We start from the raw sequence: 7,950 nt of genomic DNA, 5'->3' as shown, positions 1-7,950 counted from the left end.
AAATTGCCGGCAGGGCGCCTTCCTAAAGTCCGCGACCAGCGGCCACCCGATTGCCCCGCGGCTGGGCTGCCCGGGCGAGCCCCGTCCTTTAAGCCCAGAACAACGTCGCCGCCGCCATCTTTAGACCCAAGGCACAGCGCCTTCGGAGCTCCGCTCTGTCTCCCCGCACCGCAGCGGGGCAGAATCCAGTCCCGGAATGCCCGTCCCCAGCAGTCCGCTGCGGAAGGCGAAAGCCCAGAACGTTTCGTCGGCCCTATAGCGGGTGTAAACAGGAGAAGTACGGGATCTGGGACGGAGCTCCGGGCTCACGCCGCCATCCCAGTCGGCGCCAAACCACGCCCCCTGAGCTGCAGTCAGCTTGGCGATCAGCTGGTAACTTCCACTTGACAGTTATCAGCTGATGACCTCACTGCGGGTACGGTGTCCTCGCAGGGACACTGGCAAGCACATCAGGTAAGGTGTCCCGTAGTGGACACAAGTATTCTAAACACAACACATTCCCCTCCTTTAGGGAGAACTGAACTCAACAAGAAACAGGAAGGAGCGTAAGGCTCCGCTATCCACATATATAGTCTTTAAGTTTAGCAGGCGGTCCCAACAGTCTACCAGCCCTGCTTTTGTCCATTGGTTGTGCAAGTTCACACACCGGGATGGATGGTAACCTGCGCCTTGTGCCTACCGGTCTGGATTAAACGGTCGGAGGGTCCTCTGGTTGAGTGTCTCCTTGCATACCGTTTTCACTCCTCTCCCTTGGGGTTGTTGGGAGTTCAATGTCAGATTCAGTGTCCGAAAAGTATTGTTTTGCCGGACTTCCATTCTGCGTACTAGATTGCTTTTCAGTAGCATCAAAATGTGTGTTGTCCTCTGTCTCGTCTACAGGACGTTTGTGGGCAGACAGTGCTGAGAAATGCCAGACTTTTCCATCACTCAGGCGTGCAGAATTGCAGTACACTTCACGAACGATAAGGGGTTTGGTGTATCTTTCTTGACCCTTGCCGACGTGTCCGCTTCTTTTTACCTTTACCACATCTCCTGCCTTGATTACCACATCCTTGCATCCGTGTTTGTTGTCGTAGATACTCCTGCTCCTATATTGTGCTTGAGTTAGTCTCTCTTTCACCATCTTTGAAGACCAGTGTACTCTGCGGGCAGCCTTAACCCAGCCCACATTGTCCTTTGTGAGTGGAGTCCGTCCGCGCCTGAGTTCGAATGGGCTGTGACCTGTGGACTCACATGGCGTTATCCTGTAGGCCCACACCGTTTTCATTACTTCTTTTTTCCAGTTAAGTTGGTTAGAGTTGGCTATCTGAATGATACCTTTGAGGACCCTATTAAATCTTTCTACGGCTCCATTGCCAGCCGGGTGGTAGAGTGACGTTGTTTTGTGCTCGATGTTGTGCTTCACCATGTACTCTTTAAACAATTCGGAGGTGAATTGTACACCGTTGTCACTCACTACCTGTTTCGGTAGTCCTTCGCGTGTGAAAGTGTCCTCTAAGAATTGAACCACGTGCTGTGAGTCAGCCTTCTTGGTGATACTTACTTTGGGCCACTTGGTGTAGTGGTCAATAATGACTATTATGTATAGTTGTTCATTGTCATTGAGCACTGGTCCCATTATGTCAATGCCAATCCTTTCCCATGGCATGGATGGACATTGTATTGGATGCAGAGGTGGTTTAAAAGTTACTTGTGCCTTGTCAGAATCCATGCACAACTTACAACATCTAACTTTTCTTTCTACATCCAGGCTGACACCTGGCCACCAATACATGTTTTTCACTCTGCTTTTGCTTTTAGCGATGCCCAGGTGTCCCTCATGGCATATTTCCAAAAATTTCTCCCTGATAACCGTCGGCGGTACATATCTTCCGCTTCTCATAAGTAGTCCATCCTCCATTGATAATTCGTTTTTAACTTCCCATAAGGGCTTTGCTTGATCATTTAACTTGTTTTTGATAGACCATCCTTCTTTGATTATTTGTATTATCATTCAAATGTCCTTGTCCTTATCCTGTTCTTTCAACCATTCTTCCTTCCTTATCCCACGAGAGCATTCCCACAAATTCGCTATGCACGAATCGTCCATTTCATTGGTTTCAGTGTTACTTTTTGATTCCAGTGGCATTCTGCTCAAAAAGTCTGCTACCACGTTCTTTACACCTGGTACATATTGTATGTCATACATGTAATCGAACAGGCGCATCGAAATTCTTGCTAGGCGTGGAGAAGCTGTGTGTAGACCTTTCGTAGTGAGCACCTTTGTTAAAGGTTTGTGATCCGTGCAAAGGTTTACTTTCCTACCCCAGACGTATTGTCGAAAGTGCTTGAGGGCCCAGACACAGGCCAATGCCTCCCGTTCAATTACCGAAAATGTTTCCTCAGCTTATGTTAGGGATCGTGATGCAAATGCAATCGTGTATTCCACTTCTTTGGCATCTTTCTGTGTTAGTACGGCTCCAATGCCTTTGTTACTTGCGTCAGTTGTCACGTAGTTTTGGAGAGTGGGATCAAATCCTTGTAAAGGTAGCGTTTTGCACATATCATGTTTTAGGTTAAATGGACTGGTTTAAATTCTAAAGTCAAGCAGAAGGAGGTTCTTACTCAATGCAAGAACCAAATTAGCTACTGTTTGGATGATGATTGCGATTCTGGCTGCTTAATAGATTACTTTGTATCTATGAATAGTATTATCAATGGTATTTTCACCAAGACCTCGTCAGCCAATAGAGGTCCAAAGCAGGGGTGGTTTGATAAGACCTGTATAGTCGCCCTCCGCGATCTAAAGAATGCTTTAGGATACAAACCACGTGTCAAGGCGGACATACAATACTTTAGGGCTAGATATAAAACAGCAATTAACAAAAGGAAAAGGGTATTACAGACTGAGGCGTGGGATAAGTTGAAGGAGGCTGCTGAGACTAAAAATAGCAAACTGTATTGGGAAACAATTAATAGCCCGTTTCTCAATAAAGAAAATGTCCCAGAGCTAACCTCTTATGTGGCATGTAGCGATTGGGTCAGTCACTTTTCCAAAATATTCAATCCAGAAGGGTTAACTTCTGAGTCACCATCACCAGATATAACCCCATGGTTGCCCCTTTCGATGGGTATAACACTAGAAGAATGCCATGAAGCAATTTCTTTAAGCAAAGGAGGCAAGGCCCCTGGCCCCGATGGGGTCCCGCTGGATCTATATAAAGATGAAATGGCTTTATGGGCTCCCATCTTGGTGAGGATTTTTAATTGTGCGGCTGAAAGTGTATTTCCATCTACTTGGGGCCAATCGACTATTATCCCTTTACACAAGAAAGGTGATAAATCAGAGGCCTCTAATTATCGTCCAATTTCACTATTAGACGCCTCTGTAAAGGTGATGAGTAGGATTTTGCTGAAGAGGCTGGAAGACTGGGCAACTGATTTTAACATCTTAACTAGAGTCCAATATGGCTTTCGGAAAGGCCTGGGCACATTGGATCAATGCGTAAATTTGGACCTTTTAATCAATAAATATACTGTGGCTAAAAATGGCAACCTCTTTTTATGTTTTGCTGATTTGAGCAGCGCTTTTGATTTGGTTAACCATAACATTCTCTGGGAGGTTTTGCTCGATGCAGGGGCCCCAAGGGAAATAGTTAACTTTTTAGCTAGACTCTACGAAAAACTTTCATGTAAAGTCCGCTATGGCACCCTTGGCGAATGTACCCCGTTCTTTAAAGTGTCCCGGGGCATACGCCAGGGATGTGTTTTGGCTCCGCTTTTATTTTCCCTTTTTATCAACGGTGTCGACCGTTCTTTGGCCGACATCCCAGCAGATGCCCCCCTGATTGGTGGTAAACCTGTTCCGCTGTTACTTTATGCGGATGACGCTGTTCTTTTATCCCGAACACAGATGGGTCTCCAGCGCCTAATTGATAATTTTATGCAGTTTATTCAAGTTAGGCGGCTACGTGTGAATAAAACCAAGACGTATGTAATGTCCTGTGGTCAGGCAGCTAAGCAGGTAAAGCATACCTTTTTTCTAGATAAGGAAAAGTTGACTTCTGTTAAGTCCTTTTGTTATCTGGGAATAACATACAACAACAGTGGGTCCTGGAATGCGGAATTTGATGCTGTTAGAATAAAAATGCTACGGTCTACTAGTAGTATTTTTCGTTTTGCTTCTAAACTTGGCTCACGAAGTATTTTAGACATGATGAACATATACAATGTATGTTGTGTTTCCTCTGCTCTGTATGGGGCAGGGGTGTGGGGACACTGCGAGGGTATTTCCCTGCAGAAGGAGGAAAATAAGTTTTTAAGGAGGTTGTTATGTGTTTCCTCTTCTGCCTCCACCCAGCTGATTCATGAAGAAGTCGGGATCGAGTACATTTCTGACTTAGCAGCAGTTCGGCCACTCTTATTGTGGCGCTCTATTTGGGCTAAGCCAGAGACTCGATTCACTCAGGATATTATCCTTGATTGTATAGGTTTGGACCACTCTTCACGTATATTGTGGTTAAGATATATTCACCGCTGGTATCTCCTTCTTTTCAACATTGATGTGTTCCGTGAACCTGAGAACGTTGTTTCTATTTCAAAAAAAGAAATCAAGACAACGTTCCTAAACTACCGTAAGGCTGAGCGAGATAAAACCGTTGGCAATCTTGTTACTGTGAAATTCTATAAAGATTTAAATCTAACTTCGGGACTCCAACCCTATCTTGTATATGTGACTCGTCCCTCCCATCAGTATGTTTTAACACGGGTCAGATTGGGTATTGTTCACCACTTGGTTGCTTTTCCAAACACAAAAACCAGTTCAGACACACCCTGTCCGTGTGACAGTATCTCTCGGCAGAGTAGTTGTCATTTCCTATTTTTCTGTAAATTTTTTCAGTCTCTTAGGTTAAAATACCTTAAGCCAATTTTTATTAAATATAACATTCGTACTACACAAACAGCATTGATATTTTTATCCTCATTAGAGAACGAGGAAATTTGTTTCTTTTTGGCTACTTTTATTTTAAAATGTACAGCTGCCAGGAAAAGTATTGTACTATAATTAATGTTTTTACTTACCTGTCTGTATTTACGTTATACAGCTGCCAGGAATTGTTTTATGATGCTATTACCGTTAACACTCCTGTCTGTATATATATGCCTTCAATTTTAAATTATATCAATGTCTGTAATTAAGGTATTTTTTAAATTTGTTGATGTCCACAGTATTGTACGATTATCTAATAAGTTTTATGTACAGCTCCCAGGAAAGGCCTATTGAGTAAACTCCTACTGATCCCCAGTTTGCACATGTAAGAATGTTTTGTCATTTATAATAACTTGCTGACCCAAAGAGACATGATCACTTACCATTTGCTGCACTTTAGCTTTTTCTCGCCTCTCTAGGAGAGTTTATATGATGATTTTTAATATTTTAATTATGTACTTTTTGCTTGTATGATTTGTATGTACAAATCGAATAAAAGCTTTTTGAAATTGAAATTGAAAGGTTTGTTCACATTTCTCAGTCCAATCAAATTTGTTTTTTAGTTTCAATTGCTGTCTTAATGCGTAGGTTTTAGAAGAAAAGTTTCTGATGAACTTTGCGTAGTACTCCACCAATCCAAGAAATGACCTTTCCTCGTCTTTGTTGGTGGGTACTGGTGAGTCCTTTATAGCTTGAATTAGATCGTTTTTTAGACTGATGCCTTCACCAGTTATCTGATGGCCCAGATAGCTGACAGAATTGCATGCGAATTTACATTTTGAATGCTCCACTGTTAATCCTTTTTTATTCAATATGTCTAGTACATGCTCCACTCGACTGTCATGTCCCTCTCTTGTTTTTCCCATCACTAGGATATCATCCTGGAACAACAATATTCTGGTGACACCTTCAAATATGTTATTCATTAATCTTTGGACCATTGCAGCCGCAGATGCTAAACCGAATGGAACGCGGGTGAATTTAAAACATCCAAACGGTGTCATGAAGGAGGTTAATGACTTGCTCTCACGGTGTAGTTGTACTTGATGGTATGCTGATTTTAAGTTGATGGTGGTAAACCACTTGACGTCCTTGGTGGTGGACAGCATTTCATTTATCTTGGGGAGTGGGTACTGTTCCATTATGATATTTTGGTTCAGATCTCGAAGGTCTATGCAGAGTCTAAGCTTTCCGTTGGGGCGTTTAGCTACGACGAGAGGTGCGACCCACTCTGATACCTCTACCCTCTGTATTATTCCGTCAATTAGTAATTTGTCAAGTTGATTTCTGACCTCATCCCTTATAGCAAAAGGTATGTTTCTTGCTTTGTGTACTGTAGGTGTGGTGATTGGTTTCAATTTTATTTTATGCTGGTATCCCTTAAGTATCCCCACATTGCCACTGAATACTTTAGGGTATTTTGTTAGTATTTGACTAGCATAGTTGTCTGTGTCAGACAAACTCAGCACAGGTTCACTGCTGTTTGGATCAAGCTTGATTCCCAGACTTCCCTGGCCCATCCACCCCAGAACGGATGGTCCTACTTTTGAAACATAGAGCTTACATTCGGCTTCTCTACCTTTGTATATAAACCTAAGACTTCTGTAACCACGTACTTCTATAGGTTTACAATTGAATGATTTTATTGCAATGTCCGGTTTATTGAGTCTTTCTCCAATTTTCCCTTTGAATTTGGCTTCCCAGACCTTCTCGTTCACGATGGTATAAGGTGAGCCTGAATCTGCCACTATATTTATTTCCACTCCACCAATTGTCATAGTACATACCGGTTTTCTTGTCTTAGCTTTATATTTGGTTTCATTGTCTTTTTCTTGTTCATCGTCTATGTTGAGAATGTACATGTTGATGTCTTCATCATCCTCATCATTAAATTCATCTTCTTCATCTTCCACTGCTTTTACACATTGGGTCTTTTCCTATTGCATGCCTTGTTAAAATGTCCAATTAGACCACAAAATGTGCATTTTGCTTACTAACTTTCCAACTCTTTTGATCTGACACCTTGTTGACGTCTTGCCTTCCTTCTTTACTTTGTCTTCTTTTAGCACAGCTTTCGCGCATCGTCCCGTGAGTTGAGCCTTTCTAGCTGTATCTATTATGTTCTGCAGAGGGTACTCACCCTTAGCCCATAGATTATCTTGAATGTTTTCGTTAGAGCCTTGCATTACAATTTGATCCCTTATAAATTCATCATGAAGGTGTCCAAAGCGACAGTTTATTGCTAGGTCTTTAAGAGCAGATACATAGTCGTCTATTGACTCTTCCTTTCCTTGTTTTCTATGGAAGAATTTATACCTGTCTACTCCAACACAAACCGTCGGTTTGTAATATGCATTTAAATCATCAATTGCGTTTGAGAATGCATAACCTTCATTTTCTCCTCTTATTTTCTTGTTTATAGAATTATGAACTTTTATTCCTCCTGCCCCTAAGTTGTGCATTAGCATTTTGTACTTCTTTTCAGGTTTTATTTCTGCATCTTCTTCAAGAGTGGAAATGTAGTTGAGGAAATATTCCCTCCACTCTTTCCACTTTAATACTGGTTCACTGCCTGCATGCAGAAATGACTCAGGGGGTGAGAGGTTCCAGATACAGCCAGTTGCCATGTCACTCATTTGTATTTTTCGGTTTTAAGTTTTTGTTGAGATAATAACTGTAAGTAGATGCAATATGCTATGCTTTATGACCCCTGAAATTTCCTTTTGGGTTAGTTTAAACCTGCGTTGGTGTAATACTTTTCCTTTAAAATCAATCAAAAGTACACTGCATTAACTTTAAAATATTGTGAATTTTTTTTAATTGTTTTAATTACCGTCTAGACCTTCGTTTGCTGAAACTTGCAGTGCTTTTCCTTTTCGTTGTTTTAATGATGAGCGCACAGTCCGCGTCGTCCTTAGCGAGTAGATCGCTTCCTGGTTGTCTTTTCCGTATAAACTGCACCGCTGATTCCAAATGTGGTT

Source organism: Lissotriton helveticus, chromosome 3_1 (genome assembly GCF_964261635.1).
Source record: "Lissotriton helveticus chromosome 3_1, aLisHel1.1, whole genome shotgun sequence".
NCBI classification, from domain to species: Eukaryota; Metazoa; Chordata; class Amphibia; order Caudata; family Salamandridae; genus Lissotriton; species Lissotriton helveticus.
The sequence above is the reverse complement of the archived record's forward strand: the minus strand, read 5'-3'. Positions refer to the sequence as shown.